This window comes from Heterodontus francisci, chromosome 19 (genome assembly GCF_036365525.1).
Source record: "Heterodontus francisci isolate sHetFra1 chromosome 19, sHetFra1.hap1, whole genome shotgun sequence".
Classification (NCBI taxonomy): Eukaryota; Metazoa; Chordata; class Chondrichthyes; order Heterodontiformes; family Heterodontidae; genus Heterodontus; species Heterodontus francisci.
In genome coordinates, this window is record NC_090389.1 from 89,272,844 (window position 1) to 89,290,894 (window position 18,051).

Below are 18,051 nucleotides of genomic sequence, written 5' to 3' on the forward strand. Positions count from 1 at the left end.
GGAAGAGCAGGAGGGAGGGTGGAAGGGAGGGTGGGTGGAAGGGAGAGAGGGTTGGAGGGAGGGAGGGAGAGAGGGAGGGAGGGAGAGAGGGAGAGAGGGAGGGAGGGTGGAAGGAACAGCAGGAGGGAGGATGGCAGGGAGAGAAGGCGGGAGGGTGGGAGAGAGGGTGGAAGGGAGAGAGGGTTGGAGGGAGGGAGGGAGGGAGAGGGAGGGAGGGAGAGCAGGAGGGAGGGTGGAAGGGAGGGTGGAAGGGAGAGAGGGTTGGAGGGAGGGAGGGAGAGAGGGAGAGAGGGAGGGAGGGAGAGCAGGAGGGAGGGTGGAAGGGAGAGCAGGAGGGAGGGTGGAAGGAAGAGCAGGAGGGAGGGTGGAAGGAAGAGCAGGAGGGAGGGTGGAAGGAAGAGCAGGAGGGAGGGTGGGAGAGAGGGTGGAAGGGAGAGAGGGAGAGAGGGAGGGAGGGAGAGCAGGAGGGAGGGTGGAAGGGAGAGCAGGAGGGAGGGTGGAAGGGAGAGCAGGAGGGAGGGTGGAAGGAAGAGCAGGAGGGAGGGTGGAAGGAAGAGCAGGAGGGAGGGTGGGAGAGAGGGTGGGAGAGAGGGTGGAAGGGAGAGAGGGTTGGAGGGAGGGAGGGAGGGAGAGAGGGAGAGAGGGAGGGAGGGAGAGCAGGAGGGAGGGTGGAAGGAAGAGCAGGAGGGAGGGTGGGAGAGAGGGTGGAAGGGAGAGAGGGTTGGAGGGAGGGAGGGAGAGCAGGAGGGAGGGTGGAAGGAAGAGCAGGAGGGTGGAAGGAAGAGCAGGAGGGAGGGTGGAAGGGAGGGTGGAAGGGAGAGAGGGAGAGCAGGAGGGAGGGTGGAAGGAAGAGCAGGAGGGAGGGTGGAAGGGAGAGCAGGAGGGAGGGTGGAAGGGAGAGTGGGTTGAAGGGAGGGAGGGATGAGGATGGATGGGAGGGAGGGAGAAAGAATGGAAGGGAGACCGGATGAGAGTGTGAGAGGGTGGTAGGGAGGGAAGGAGAAAGGGAGGGAAGGAGAAAGTGTGGAAAGGAGAAAGGGTAGAAGGGAGAAAGGGTGGGAGGGAGGAAGAGAGGGAGAAAGGGTTGGAGGGAGTGGGGGGGGGGGGGGTTACTTCCAGCAGCGAGAAAGGGGCCAACTGCAAACACAAAATAACTGAGCTTCTATGATAAATAAAATATCAGTCTTTAGGGCGAGGTTGAGGAAAGGAATGAATTCACTGGCATAACAGGAGGCAGCTGGTAGCAACCACACTAAAGACATTATCCTGATCTCCAATGGTTACTGTGATCAGGCAGACTCAAAGCAGCAGTGGAGCAGCTCACAGATCTCAAAGTGTTGATACAACCATCCAGCTTCGGAAAGCATTGACAAGCTCCATCTTTAAACAGAGCTCCAGGGTACAGAGACGCAGCTGAAGTGTGTTAGTGCGTTAAGCTTTAAACACACACAGTGGGGGGGGGGGGGACTGGGGGGCTGAAGGTTGATACATACCCAACATGTAAAATTCAAAATTTACAACAGCTTACATTTATATAGCACCTTTAGTGTGGTAAAACATCCCAAGGTGCTTCACAGAAGTGCTATCAGACAAAAAATTGACATGAGCCAAATAAGGAGATATTAGGAAAGTTCAGTCAAAGAGGTAGGTTTAGGTGCGTATTGGAGAATTGAAAATAATTCAACAGAGAACACGTTACAAGGAGGTCTGCTCCTGGCCCTAAACCCACACTCTCTTTGGTCTATTTAAGGATCTGTCCAGCCCACATGATTCCTCCCTCTGAGTTCCACTCCCCATTTCTGCATAGCAAAGGGCAGTGCTTGGAAGAGTCCACATGCTATTAAAATCAAATCTCCCAGTCTCGTTGCTGGGCTAGATGTTTCTCTTTTGCTGAAAGTTGGGTTGGGTTTGAGAAGAGAGGGGAACTCATCCTAACCCAGTGCTGTCCAATACAAACCACTGCCTAACCACAGGGGAGGCTACAGGCTGCACTGTTTTAACCATTGCCACTAATTTTATTAGAAAATGGTTCACACACAATCCAGGTAAACATTGATTATACATATCAGCCATGGCTCAGTGGGTAGCACCCTTATCTCTGTGTCAGAGGGTTCTGTGTTCAAGTCCCACTCTAGCTATGCTAACACTTCAGTGGTAGTATTGAAGGAGTGCTACACTGTCAGAGGTGCTGTTTTGGGATTAAAACTGAGGCCCTGTCTAATGTACATAACAAATCCCAGGGCACTATTTGAAGAGCAGGGGAGTTTATCCTGGCCTGGTGTTTAACCCTCAACCAACATCACTTAAAAAAAAAACTATTTGCTCATTTATCTGATTGCTGTTTGTGGGAGCTTGCTGTTTGTGGGAGCTTGCTGTGTACAAATTGGCTGTTACATTTTCTACACCACAACAGAGATTACACTTTAAAAAGTACTTCATTGACTAAAATTTTTTTGGATGTCCTGAGGTTGTGAAAGGCACTATAGAAATGCAAGTTCTTCCTCTGTCTGGATACTTAATGAACAAAGATTCAGTAACCAAGGGCGTAAATCAGCCATAACAATCAAAAAGCACACTCTACTTTTAACCAGCAAACGCACAGAAAGGTTAAAATTCACATGGTGAGTGGGTATTGAGATCATATGACCTACGGTAGTGTCTGTTAATCATTCTTTACTTACTAATCAGAAATACAATTAATCACATCCAGATGCCCAATTAGCCACATGTAGCTAGTGGTGAATGTACTGGGCAGCACTGGTCTGTACACTGCAGGGTTGCCAACTCTGCTTTGGCATATTCCTGGAGGTCTCATCACAATATCTTCCCCATTCTAACCACACTGCCCCCCATACTCCTGCCATTGGCTACCTGATCTGCCCATCTCCCATTCACTCCCACCATTGGTTGACTGACATGCGCTTTCCATGGCCAATCAGATAGTGAACAGAGTCTTCATTACCTGATTGGATGATTCTTGACGATCAATCAAACAGCTTTTTCTCTCCCACCTCTAACAAAAGTGTTCAAAGAAAAGGTTTTAGATAAAGACAGTTTTCAATGCCCCCTTTTTCTTTTTCCTGAGATTTTTGCTCACAGTCAGTGCCCTAGGGATTAGTCTGCAATTCCTGGAGACTCCAGGGCAATCCTGGAGAGTTGGTAACCCTATATTATAGGCAAGATCATCCAGCTGCTGAGGCAGCTCTAGTTGTCCTCATGTAAATACGGAGTCCAATGAGGTGAGTGGGAGGTGAAAAGTTGCTAAGAAGCCATGGGAGGAGGAAATAAATACTAGAGAGAGATAGAGAGACAGAGAGAGAGAAACATAGAGACACAGAGCCAGAGAATGAGAGTGAGAGACAGAGCGAGACAGACAGAGAGATGAGACAGAGGTTTTCCCAATTCGGTTAATCAGAATGAAAACAGGAAATAGGTTTAAGGCCTTGGAAGACATTGAAAGGGAAATGAGTCCAAGGACAGACCAGAGGGCTCCAAGACAGGGAGATGTCAATTGGTGTTGTGGGGAGCTCAATTATTAGATGCACTTGGAACAAGGCTTATTTTCAGTTATTTTGTACTTTTCCTGAGGGAAGATGCTGACCATATGTGGAACAGGGACTGCGTGTACAGACAACATAAAGAGGGGTTTGCTGAAACCACTGCCTGTAGCAGCCCAGGCGCAGACAGGCAATTAACACTACTAAAATGAGACATGATTAAGAGGTTGTGAAGAGAAGCGTGCTTGACAGCTTAAATAAAACCTCGAGTTCCCCCCTCTGGCTCATGCCATGGGTATATGGTGCCGTGGGCACCAGAGGCACTCCAGTCAACCCCACCTGGTAAACCGACACAAGAGTTCCAGCAAGATATTCAACCGTGAGAGGAGGAATCAGGAAGCAGCAAATACTGCCCCTCATGATGATATCCACACAAACCTGTTCCAACTGGACAGCGAACACAAGCAAGGAACTGGGCTAAATTTGGACTCCTCCCTGGACCAAGGGTGCTGAGGCCAATCTTGCTGCCTACTCCTCCCTCCCCCCACTAAACCTGTACTGCTGACCCACCTGGGACCATCCTGGTCTATAAGCCTGCGCCATTGTCAAGTTGGAAAATCTTAGGAAAGAAAGGAGAATGAACTTGCATTTCTATAGCACCTTTCACAGCCTTAGGACTTCCCAAAGCACTTTACAACCAATGAAGTACCTTTGAAGTGTAATCACTGTTGTAATGTAGGAAGCATGGCAGCCAATTTGCGCTCAGTAAGATTCCACAAACAGCAATGAGATAATGACCAGATAATCTGAGTTTTACTGATATTGGTTAAGGAGTAGATATAGGCCTGAATACCAGGGAGAACTCCCCCACTCTTGTTTGAAATGGTAGCCTGAGAGGGCAGAGGACCTCGTTTAACATCTCAACTGAAAGACGGCACCTCTGACAGTGCAGTACTCCCTCAGTACTGACACTGAGAATATCAGGCTGGATTATGTGTAAATTGAACCCTTGATAGTCTGAATCAGAGGTGAGAGAGAGAGTAATACCCACTGAGTCAAGCCCATACACATCTCTCCCCTCCCACAAATTAAGCAGTCTGCAATCCCACATCTGGGGGTAGAGCAAGTCTCTTACTCTTTCTAAAATAAAAATAGAAAGTGCTGGAAATACTCAGCAGGTCAGGCAGAATCAGTGGAGAGAGAAGCAGAGTTAACGTTTCAGATCTGTGACCTTTCATCAGAACTCATTCTCGCTCTTTCTATCCTGGGTTGCTGTTGTTATGTGGAGAGACTGAAGGAGCTGGGATTGTTCTCCTTAGAGCAGAGAAGGTTAAGAGGAGATGTAATAGAGGTGCTCAAAGTCATGAGGGGTTTTGATAAAGTAAGAAGAAACTGTTTCCACTAATAGGAGGTTCAGTAAACAGAGGACACAGATTTAAGGTGATTAACAAAAGAAATTACAGGGCTTATGGAAAGAGCAGCAGAGTGAGAGTAATCATTTAGCTTTTTCAAAGGGCTGGCATGGACGCGATGGGCTGAACAGCCTCATTCTGTGCTGCCAGTTTCTATGATTCATCAGTGAGGAAGCTACTGCTAGTATATGGCACCACCCTCAGACCAGGAGGTGTTACTGCAGTATATAAGACCAGGCGTACAACCCATAATAAAAGGAAAAGCAGTCTTGTTTTCAAAAAAAGATCTTTTCATTGTTCCTAAGAGGAATGATAACAATAACTTGCATTTATATAGCACCTTTAATGTAATAAAACATCCCATGGTACTCACACGAGTGTAATCGGACAAACTGACAAATATTAGGACAGGTGGCCAAAAGCTTGGTCAAAGAGGTAGGTTTTAAGGAGCGTCTTAGAGGAGGAGAGAGAGGCGGAGAGATCTAGGGAGGAAATTCCCGAGTTTAGGGCCCAGGCAGTTGAAGGCACAGCTGCCAATGGTGGAGCGATTAAAATTGGGGATGTGTAAGAGGTCAGAATTGGATGAGCGTAGATGTAGTGCAGGAGTCCCCAGAGGGCATCCCACTTTCTAACCGGTATTTAGTTCTGAGTATCGATGGGAGAGAGGGTTCCTCTGGAGAGTGGAGCGAGAGTCAATAACCAGAGCAACATGGGTGGCTCAGCTGTGCAGGGGGGAAGAGAAAGGGCAAGCGAGCAATAGTGATTGGGGATTCTATAGTTAGGGGAACAGATAGGCGTTTCTGTGGTCGCAGACATGATTTCAGGATGGTATGTTGGCTGCCTGGTGCAAAGGTCATAGATATCACCGAGCGGCTACAGGGATTCTGGAGGGCGAGGGTGCACAGCCAGAGGTCGTGGTCCACGTTGTTACCGACGATATAGGAAGAAAGAGGGATGAGGTCCTGCAGTCTGAGAGGGAGTTAGGAACGAGATTAGTAAGTAGGATCTTGAAAGTAGAAATCTCCGGATTACTCCCAATGCCACGTGCTAGTGACTATAGAAATAGGAGAATACACCAGATAAATGCGTGGCTGGAGAGATGGTGCAGGAGGGCGGGCTTCAGATTTCTGGAGCATTGGGACCAATTCTGGGGAAGGTGGGACCTGTACAAGCCGGACGGTCTGCACCTGAACAGGACTGGGACAAATATCCTTGCAGGAAGGTTTGCTAGTGCTGTTGGGGATGGTTTAAACTAGCTGGGCAGGGGGATGGGAACCTGAGCGCAGTCTTAGAAATGACAATTTCAGGGCAGGGAACAGGAGGCAGAAAATTAGTGACTCTGAAAGACAGAAGAAGCAAAGGTTAAAAAGTGTGCAGCACAGGAATTTGGCAGTGTTAAAGGGTATTTATTTAAATGCAATGAGTATAGTAAATAAAGCCGATGAGCTGAGGGCACAGATATCACTGCTATAACGGAAACTTGTCTTAAGGAGGGGCAGAACGGCAACTCAATATCCCTGGATATAGAGATAAAAAAGGAGGGGGTGTAGTATTATTAGTTAAGGAATCAATAACAGCTTTGAGGAGGGATGATATGCTAAATGAACCATCAAATGAAGCCATATGGGTGGAGCTCAGAAATAAAAAAGTGGCAGCCACACTACTAGGAGTGTACTATAGACCCCCAAATTGTGAGAGGGAGATAGAAGAACAAGTATGTAGGCAAATTTCTGAGTGCAAATACTATAGGGCAATAATAGTTGGGGATTTCAACTACCCCAATATCAACTGGGATACAAACAGTGTGAAGGGCACAGAGGGCACAAAATTCTTGAACTGCATTCAAGAGAACTTTTTTAACCAGCACGTAACAAGCCCAATGAAAGGGGGCGCAATTCTAGATTTAGTCTTCAGTAATGAAGCTTGGCAAGTGGAGGAAGTAGCAGTTGGTGATCATTTTGGAGATCGTGACCATAATACTGTAAGTTTTAGCATAATCATGGAAAAAGACAAAGATAAAACAGGAGTAAGAATTCTAAATTGGGGGAAGGCAAATTTTAAGAAGCTGAGAGGTGACCTGGTGAAAGTGGACTGGATACAGCTACTTGAAGGAAAATCAGTGGCAAGCCAGTGGGAGGCATTCAATAGTGAGATACTACAGGCACAGTGCAGGCATGTCCCTACAAAGATAAAGGATGGTACTGCCAAATATAGAGCCCCCTGGTTATCTAGAAGCTTACAGGGTAAGATAAAGCAGAAAAAGAAAGCTTATGCTGATCATAAAAAACTTTAGAAAGCCTAGAGTATAGAAAGTGCAGGGGTGAAGTAAAAAAGGAAAGTAGAAAAGCAAAGAGAGGACATGAAAAATTATTGGCAGGTAAAATCAAGGAAAATCCAAATCAGTACATTAAGAGCAAAAGGATAACTAAGGAAAGGGGAGGGCCAATCAGAGATGTCCAGGGGAACTTATGCGTGGATGTAGAAGATGTGGGGAGGGTTCTTCATGAGTTTTTTTGCCTCTGTCTTCACAAAGGAGAGGGTTGATGTAGACTTTGTAGTTAAAGAGGAGGACCGTGAAATATTAGATACGATAAGCATAATGAGAGAAGAAGTACTAGAGGGTCTGACATCCTTGAAAGTGGATAAATTGCCAGGGCCAGATGGATTGTATCCCAGGCTGTTAAAGGAAGCCAGGGAGGAAATAGCGGATGCGCTGAGGATCATCTTCAAATCCTCACTAGATACAGGCGAGGTACCAGACGTTTGGAGGTCTGCAAACGTTGTACCATTGTTTAAAAAGGGTGCGAGTGATCGGCCAAATAATTACAGGGCAGTCAATCTGACCTTGATGGTGGGTAAATTGTTAGAATCTATTCTGAGGGACAGGATTAACTGCCACTTAGAAAGGCACGGATTAATCAGGGATAGTCAGCATGGATTTGTTAAGGGAAGGTCATGTATTACTAACTTAATTGAGTTTTTTGAGGAAGTAACAAGAAGGATTGATGAGGGTAGTGCAGTGGATGTGGTCTACATGGATTTTAGTAAGGCATTTGACAAGGTCCCACATGGCAGACTGGTCAGTAAAATGAAAGCCCATGGGATACAGGGGAATGTGGCAGGTTGGATCCAGAATTGGCTCAGGGCCAGGAAACAAAGGGTAGTGGTCGATGGATGTTTTTGCAAATGGAAAACTGTTTCCAGTGGCTTTCCACAGGGCTCAGTGTTGGGTCCCTTGCTGTTTGTGGTATATATTAATGATTTGGACTTAAATTTGGGAGGCATGATTGGGAAATTTGCTGATGACACAAAAATTGGCCGTGTAGTTGATAGTGAAGAGGATAGCCGTAGACTCCAGAATGATATCAATGGTTTGGTTGAGTGGGCGGAAAAGTGGCAAATGGAATTCAATCTGGTGAAGTGTGAGGTAATGCATTTGGGAAGGGCAAATAAAGAGAGGGAATACACAATAAGCAGGAAGATATTGAGAGGGGTAGAAGAAGTGAGAGATCTTGAAGTGCATGTCCACAGGTCTCTGAAGTTGGCAGGACAGGTAGATAGAGTGGTGAAGAAGGAATATGGAATACTTTCCTTTATTGGCCGACGAATAGAATTCAAAAGCAGGGATGTAATGCTGGAACTGTATAAAACACTGGTTAGGCCACAGCTGGAGTATTGCGTGCAGTTCTGGTCACCACATTACAGGAAGGACATAATTGCTCTGGAGAGAGTACAGAGGAGATTTACAAGAATGTTGCCAGGGCTTGAAAGTTGCAGCTATGAGGAATGATTGGATAGGTTAGGGCTGTTTTCCTTAGAACGGAGGAGGCTGAGAGGTGACTTACTTGAGGTGTACAAAATTATGAGGGGCCTGGATAGAGTAGACAGGAAGGACCTGTTTCCCCTCACGGAGAGGTCAATTACCAGGGGGCACAGATTTAAGGTGATTGGAAGAAGGATTAGAGGAGACATGAGGAAAAACTTATTCACCCAGAGGATGGTGGGTGTCTGGGATTCACTGCCAGGATCGGTGGTGGAGGCAGAAACCCTCAATTCTTTTAAAAGGTACCTGGACATGCACCTGAAGTGCTGTAACCGGCACGGCTATGGACCATGTGCTGGAAGGTGGGATTAGATTGGGCGGCTAGTTTTTTTGGCCAGCGCGGACAGGACGGGCTGAATGGTCTCCTTCTGTACCATAATTTTTCTATGGTTCTACGGTCTCGGATGGTGGTAAGGCTGGAGGAGATTACAGAGATAGGGAAGGGTGGGGCCGTGGAGGGATTTGAAAACAAACATGAGAATTTTAAAATCAAGGTGTTGACTGACCGGGAGCCAATGCAAGTCAGCAAGCACAGGAATTGGTGTGTGTTAGAACAAGGGCAGCAGAGTTTTGGATGAGCTCAAGTTTACGGAATGCAGAAAACTCGAGGTCGGCCAGAGAGCATTGGCTATGTGCAGAGAAATAGAAAATTATTGCAAACATGACTATCGACCTCCCCCACCACACACGGCTGGTACCAAACATTCCTCAACTCTGCTCTTGCCTCACTGAAAATTTGATGTACTTTTTTCAATTAGGATAAATTTATGTTGAAAATCCCTCCTAGACAGACCAATCCACACCTCTTTCCCTTGTATGCACAATGAAACTATGGCATAATTCAATGATAAACTGCTCAGGAACATGAAGAATCTGAATGTCTTTCGTTTTTAAATTCCACAAGAATCTCAGATATCCAAAGTTGGACGAGCACTCATATTTCATCACAGCAGCCCAATATTCCCAAAACACTTCTAAACAATGGCTGGTGCAGCAGGTTAGAAAGAAGTAACTTGCATTTATATAGCACCTTTCACAACCACAGGATGTCCCAAAGCACCTTTTGAAGTGTTCTCACTGTTCCAATGTAGGAAACACAGCAGCCAGTTTGTGCACAGCAAGCTCCCACAAACAGCAGTGTGATATTGACCAAATTGTTTTTTAGTGACATTGGTTGAGGGATATATGTTGACCCCAGCAAGAACTCCCCTGCTCTTCCTTGAAATAGTGACTTTGGAATCTTTTACATTCACCTCAGAGGGCAGACCAGGGGTATGGGCTTAAAGCCTGATTAGAAAGGTGGCACTTCCAACAGTGCAGTACCTCTCAATACTGCACTGGGAGTGTCAGCCTGGATTGTGTGTCTGGAGTGGAGCTTGAACACACAACCTCCTGAATCAAAGGTGATAAGAGTGGCTGCAGAGCCACAGGTGATACTAACTATTGACTTCTGAAATTAAGCCCAGATTCTGGCTGCAAAGGTTGTATATGAAATGAGTCTGGGGCAGTGTCAATCCAGTTCCTAGCCAGTTTAATTGGACCACACAAAACTGACACTATAGCATTCATTGGATAGATTATTCAAAGAATGTCCTCATAGATTTTTTTATTTGTTTCATGGGATGTGGGCATCACCGACAGGGTCAGCATTTGTTGTCCATCCCTAATTGCCCTTGAGAAGGTGGTGGTGAGTTGCCTTCTTGAACCGCTGCAATCCAGCTGCTGTGGGTACACCCACAGTGCTGTTAGGGAGTTCCACTTTGACCAAGTGAAAGTGAAGGAATAGTGATATATTTTTAAGTCAGGATGCTGTGTGGCTGGAAGGGAACTTGCAGGTGATGGTGTTCCCATGTGTCTACTGCCCTTGTCCTTCTAGGTGGTAGAGGTCGCAGGTTTGGAAGATGCTGTCGAGGGAGGCGGGATGAGTTGCTGCAGTGCATCTTGTAGATGGTACACACTGCTGCCACTGTGTTTCGGTGGTGCAAGGAATAAATGTTTAAGGAAGTGGATGGGGTGCCGATCAAGCGGGCTGCTTTGTCCTGGATGGTGTCAAGCTTCCTGAGTGTTGTTGGAGCTGCACCCATCCAGGCAAGTGGAGAGTGTTCCATGACAGTCCTGACTTGTGCCTTGTAGATGGTGGACAGGTTTTGGAGAGACAGAAGGTGAGTTACTCACCACAGAATTCTCAGCCTCTGACCTGCTCTTGTAGCCACAGTATTTATATGGCTACTCCAGTTCAGTTTCTGGTCAATGGTAACCCCCAGGATGCTGATAATGGGGAGGCGGGTATTTCAGTGATGGTAATGCTGTTGAATGTCAAGGGGACATAGTTAGATTCTCTCTTGCTGGAGATCGTCATTGCCTGGCACTTGTGTAATGTGAATGTAACTTGCCACTTAGCAGCCCAAACCTGAATGTTGTCCAGGTCTTGCTGCATATGGAGATAGACTGCTTCAGTATCTGAAGAGTTGTGAATGGTACTGAACATTGTATAATCATCAGCGAAGATCCCCACTTCTGACCTGATGATGGAGGGAAGGTCATTGATGAAGCAGCTGAAGATGGTTGGGCACAGGACTCTACCCTGAGGAACTCCTGCAGTGATGTCCTGGGGCTGAGATGATTGACCTCCAACAAACACAACCATCTTCCTTTATGCTAGGTATGACTCCAACCAGTGGACTTTTCCCCCTGATTCCCATTGACCTCAGTTTTGCAAGGGCCAATGATCGAGAGGCGGCTGATGGGGCGGTTAATTGGCTAGGTTGGATTTGCTTTGCTTTTTGTGGATAGGACATACCTGGGCAATTTTCCACATTCTCAGCATTGTCATTGTACTGAGACAGCTTGGCTAGGGGCGCGGCTAGTTCTGCAGTCCTCAGTACTACAGTCGGGATGTTGTCAGGACCCATAGCCTTTTCAGTATCCAGTGCTTTCAGCCATTTCTTGGTATCACGTGGACTGAATCGAATTGGTATCGGTGATGCTGGGGACCTCAGGAGGAGGCCGAGATGGATCATCCACCTGGCACTTCTGGCTGAAGATGGTTGCAAATGCGTCAGACTTTATTTTGCATTGATGTGCTGGGCTCCTCCATCATTGAGGATGGGGATATTTGTGGAGCCTCCTCCTCCTGTTACTTGTTCATTTGTCCACCACCGTTCACGACTGGATGTGGCAGGAGTGCAGAGCTTTGATATGATCTGTTGGTTGTGGGATCATTTAGCCCTGTCTATTGCATGTTGCTTCTGCTGTCTGGCATGCAAGTAGTTCTGTGTTGTAGCTTCACCAGGCTGACAACTCATTTTTAGGTATGCCTGGTGCTACTCCTGGCATGCCCTCCTCCTCTTCTCATTGAACCAGGGTTGATCCCTTGGTTTGATGGTGCGATGGAAATCACACCTGCCAAATGGAAACATATTAATTTTGTCATATGGGACACCACTTGAACCTTTTTGTACTGGGCATTGCTCAGAACTGTTTTTTTAAAAAAAACAGAACTGAGCAGCTGAGAACATGGTTGGCACATTTGCATTCTGAGAGACAGTTGAATAGAGAGACAATGGAAGTGCTCACAGATTCAATTAACAAGATTGGTCTGGGCAATCATAATAATCAACATTCTTTGTCTGTGTAAGAGCCAGAGCTCCACACCCCACCGAGTGTGACTGGAGAACTTTGAGAATCAACAACCCTCACAGAAGATGCTGTTTCAATGAGCTGGTCACATGACTTACCTGCTAACCAGACTGGCAACTGTTTGAATTGTGCCTAACAGAAAGGCAGCAGACTGCAATCTGAAGACAAAAGAGAAGGAAGGTCTCTCCCTGTCTCCCTCTCTCTCCAGCAACATCCCAGGGACCAACGACAGCAGTTTGAGCCTCAAGTCAGAGCACCTCTTCAGCCTTCAGCTATCAGATAAGCAAGTTGGAAATTGTGCACTGGACCCCAACGAGAACTCCAAGACTTCAGCTTTTATCAAGGACATTTCCACCCAGTAACTGAATTTCCTTTATTACGAATTCTACTTCAACATCCACCAACCACCCCCACCCCCAACCGAATTCTTTCCTCCCCTCTGTATCTATTTGTGTGTGCATGCCAGTGTGGTTCTGTCGCATCATTTAGTAATTTTAACCGAGTTAGAGTAATAAGTCTAATAAACTTACATTGTTCTTGTTTAAACCTGAGAAAACCTGTCTGGTTGGTTCTTTTGCAATTACAGTTAGAGAGCAGTGAGCAAGGACTCACTGAGGTGTTAAGCTAAAAGCACTGTGTTTTAAAAGATAAACCCTGTTACGGCCAAACCAGAAAAAGGGCAAGAGGGGAGCCTGAGACCCCTTCCTCACCCAGTCGTAACAATGGTAATGGTAGAGTGAGTGATACGCCGGGTCACGATGTTGCAGATTGTGTTGGAATACAATTCTGCTGCTGCTGATCATCTCATGGATGCCCAGATTTGAACTGCTAGATCTGTTTTGAATTGATCCTATTTAGCACTGTGGTATTGCTACATAACACGATGGAGGGTATCCTCAACATGAAGGATTTTCATTTTCACAAGGATTGTGCAGTGGTCACTCCTACCAACACTGTCATGGACAGATGCATCTGCGACAGGCAGATTGGTGAAAACGAGGTCTAGTAGGTTTTTCCCTCTTGTTGGCTCCCTCACCACTGCAGGTCTGGCAGATATGTCCTTCAGGACTCGGCCAGCTCGGTCAGCAGTGGTGCTACTGTGCCATTCTTGGTGATGGACTTTGAAGTCCTCCACCCAAAGTATGATCTGTGTCCTTGCCACCCTCAGTGCTTCTTCCAACTGGTGTTCAACATGCAGGAGTATTGATTCATCAGCTGAGGGTAGAAGGTAGGTGGTAATCAGCAGGAGGTTTCCTTGCCCATGTTTGAGCTGATGCCAGGAGACGTTATGGGGTCCAGAGTCAATATTGAGGATTCCCAGGGCAACTCCCCACCAACTGTATACCACTCTGCCGCCATCTCTGGTGAATCTGTCCTGCTGGTTGTACAGGACATACCCAGGAATGGTGATGGTGGTGTCAAGAACATTGGATATAAGGTATGTTTTTGTGAGTATGACTCTGTCAGGCTGTTGCTTGACTAGTCTGTGGGACAGCTCTCTCAATTTTGGCACAAGGCCCCAGATGTTAGTGAGGAGGACTTTGCAAGGTCGACAGGGGTTGGGTTTGCCGTTGTTGATTCTGATGCCGACATCAATACCAGGTGTTCTGTCCGGCTTTATTCCTTTTCAACTTTTGTTTAGCTGTTTTGTACAACTGAATGGCTTGATAGGCCATTTCAGAGGGCAGTTAAGAGTCACCCGCATTGATGTGGGTCTGGAGTCATATGTAGGCCAGACCAGGTAAGGACAGCAGCTTAAGGGGGAGAGTGAGGGGGGGGGGGGAAGGGGGGGGGGAAGGGGGAGAGTGAGGGGGGGGGGAAGGGGGAGAGTGAGGGGGGAAGGGCAGGAGAAGTGGGACTAATTGGATAACTCATTCAAAGAGCTGGCTCAGGCATGGTGGGCTGAATGGACACTCCCTGTGCAAGCCAACACTATAAAAGGATATAGAACCAAGGCAGATGGATGGAGTTAAGCTGATGACCGATCACCAACGATCTCATTGAATGGGGGGAACCAGCTCATGTGGCCAAAAGGCCTCCTTTTGTTCCTATGCTTATTATTCTATGGAGATAACAGCATACTATTAGATCGAAAATTATTTGAATTGTCATGATCCTGTTTTTTTTTCTCCTCAGGAAATATTGCGGTGTGCCTTTAAGGCTATAAAAGATCAGTACTTTTTTTAAGACAGCAAGCTCCAGGGACTGTAAGTTAACGTGCATTCTGATTGCCCGGCAACAACCATACAGAGAAGGAGAACAGGACTTCAAATGCATCCATTTTGACTTTGAAACTGGCTGGCAGAGACTGACAGTTAACAGACTCTTCTGGCACGTGAAGGAAATAGGAGAGCTCTCTCTCAGTCTATTTAAACCCTATTTGTTATACTCTCTCAAAATTCTAAAGAAGCTCCAAGCCAGATTAATTTCTTAAAGAAATAACAAATTATTGATCTCTGTGCATCGCTGAAAAAAAGTTTAATACTAGAACTGCTGAATTCCTATCTTTGGAAAGGTCTTTGGAGGATTCGTCGGACCTTGGAAGACTGCAAGTGAATATGGACTGTGGGGAATTTGAAGACCATTCATCAGAAGCTTAATCTGCAAAGACTTTATTGTTTTTTCTATTTTTTCAAGCAACTAATTAAAAACCAAACTACTGTTAGTTTGAGTATATGTATGTGAATGCGAGAGTTAGATTTTTTGATAAGGTCTTTGGATAGCGGTTTATCTTAGTAGTGTTTTTTAAATAAACAGTTAATTTGTTGATACCCAAAGATACCTGGTTTGGTTCACCTCATTCGGGGGTTACAAGATTGTTTCAATTCGGCTGCTGTTTTCTTCGATTAGGAAAGCTTAAAGATATAGAATGCGACCTGTGCAGCGACAGGACTGAATTGACAGTGTGATGCTCCCACCACAATCAGAATCGAATATTTTGATTGGGGGCTTTGTCCTGTGCGGTTGTAACAGCTTCGAGTGCTTACTTTGTCTATCGCAGGGCAGGTGAATGCCATTATCTTCAAATTAGGAGCCATAAATATAGGTAGTCACCAAAAGGAATTCAAGAGAAACTTCTTTAGCCAGAGAGTGGTAAGAATGTGGAACTCGCCACCACAGGGAGCAGTTGAGGTGAATAGTATGGACAAATTTAAGGGAAAGCTGGATAAACACATGAGGGAGAAAGGAATAGAAGGATATGCTGACACGGTGAGATGAAGTAAACTGGGAGAAGGCTTAAACATCAGCATGGACCAGTTGGGCTAAATGGCCTGTTTGTGATATAAATACTTAGTAAAACAGATATCCCCCACTGTAATATCACAATTTAGTAGATGAAGCCTCCTGTATCCAAGGACCCGCGAGAATAGCTTAGTGGATGGGCTGCGTTTGCTGACAATGTGCAAATGCAGCGCGTGCCACTAAAACATCATAGTCTGCAACTTCAGGTAGCTGCCAGGACTAAAGATGGCGCTGCTCAAATAATCACACGAAGGCAACCTAACCTAAACACATGGCAGCACACAATGGAGGGAGGCAGAGAGCGAGCAAAGCGGGCCGGGGACGGGGGGTGGGGGGAGCGGAGCAGCCGGAGAGAGCAGCAAGGGGGGTGGTGCAGCGGCCGCAGAGAGCAGCGAGGGGGGCAGCGGAGCGGCCGAATGAGCGGAGAGGGTGGAGCGGAGCTTGACGCACGCGTGAATTTCCATTGGTGTTGCATTGCTGTACGCATAAAGCGCATGCGCAGATGCCGACCAGGCGCGTTGCCCAAAGATGCACACGTCACGCAATGACATCATCAGCACGTGCGCTAGCCAGTCCTGGCAAGCCGGAACACAGCGCACGCGCAGAAGCCCGTCTGCGCATGTACGCACCTTGGCGCAGCCTGATGATGTCAGTGGCCGGCTGCATTGTTAGGCAACACTTTGTAGTGGATAATCACTACCCACTTTCAGGCAGAAGTGCTGAGCTCCCTACAATTCCCAAGTGCAACCAGTAATTGGGATCATTAATATGCAGGTTGTGGCAAACAGGGAACCATATCCTTGTGCCCTTCATTCTGCACTGGACCCACTCATGCCGTCAGGGCACTGCAGCCCATCCAGCAAAACTTTAAACACATCTTCCTGCACCCCCCCACACACACACATTGCCCCTCCTGTAGCCGCTTGCCTCTACTGGGAGATGGTCCCATGGCTACCCTTGTGTGCCCTACCCAAGTAACCATTGTTACGCGAGTTTAGAGAGCGAGTGTCAGCAGACTATTGAACAGTGGGGGCATCACATCCAATCCTCATCTTACACACAATACAGGTAAATGTACTTCAGATGTAAATATTTAACATCTAACACCAGTCAGTAACCATTCACAAGAGGAGACTAAGGGGTGACCTGATCGAGTTCTTAAAATTATAAAGGAGTTTGATGGGGGAGATGTAGAAAAATGTTTCCACTTATGGGGAAGACCAAAACTAGAGGTGATAAATATAAAATAGTTGCCAATAATTCTAATCTGGAATTCAGGAGAAACTTCTTTATCCAGAGTGTGGTGAGAATGTGGAACTCACCATCACATGGAGTGGTTTAGGTGGCTAGCATAAACACATTTAAGGGGAAGTTAGATAAGTACTTGAGGGAGAAAGGAATAGGAGGACAGGTTGATAGCTAGATGAGGAGGTGGGAGGAGACTCAAGTGGAATATAAACATAGATAGGGACAAGATGAGCTGAATGGCCTTTTCCTGTGCTGTAAATTCGATGATGAGACATACACACACAGGATAGTGACCAAATTTCCTCTCTCCAGCCCACAAGCAATGAAGCTAATTGCAGGACCCAGTGCTGTCCCAGTACAACCCAAGCACTGAAGCTGACACATGCCCAATCTGTGAGCTTCAGTTTCACATAGGGTAATGCCCAGGCTATTGGGGAAGATGCAAACCCAAAATAAGTTAAATGATCCTTTTGTTAGATTAGTGATGCCCAATATGTTATCCACTAGCCACATGCCGCTGTTAAGTAAATTAAAAATTAGTAACAGACACCAGCCTTGGTCAGGTGAGCTCAATACTCATTGGTTGTACATGTGAACTTTAACCTTTTTGTGTGTGTTGGTAACAGCTGAGACAAAAACAGAGAGGGGGAAAGCTTTACTGCCCTGGTTACTGAGTGGTGACAGGTGTTTGTTCAGTAAATATCCACATGAAGTATGTTTACCTGGGTTGTATGCGAGGCCTATTCTATTAAAATTACTCCTCCCATTGAACAAATGCTAGTGTCCTTCTTGAAGCCAGATCCAGAAGCATTCAGGCAAAACTCCTGCAAAATCAACTCTGATGACTGGCCATTGTGTCCACATGGCTGAAAATAGTCCCTCTTGCTAGGTCCATTTCTCAACTCTCAAATGGCCAATGTTCCAGGGGAGGACAAAGACTTCAACGACACTCTGAAGCACCCCTTGAAGCACAGCTGCATTGACCTTAACGACTGAAGGGAGCTTGCTACCAACTGCTCAGAAAGGCAACTTGCCCACCAAGCTGCATCATGCTGCGAGTCCCAGTGTCTTAATGATGAGGCACAGCAATGGCAGAGAAAGAAAAGGAAGCAAATCCAGCACTTTTATCCCATTGCCTCGTGGACATCCTGCCCCATGTGGCCAAAGATGTGCAGGTCGAAAATCGGCC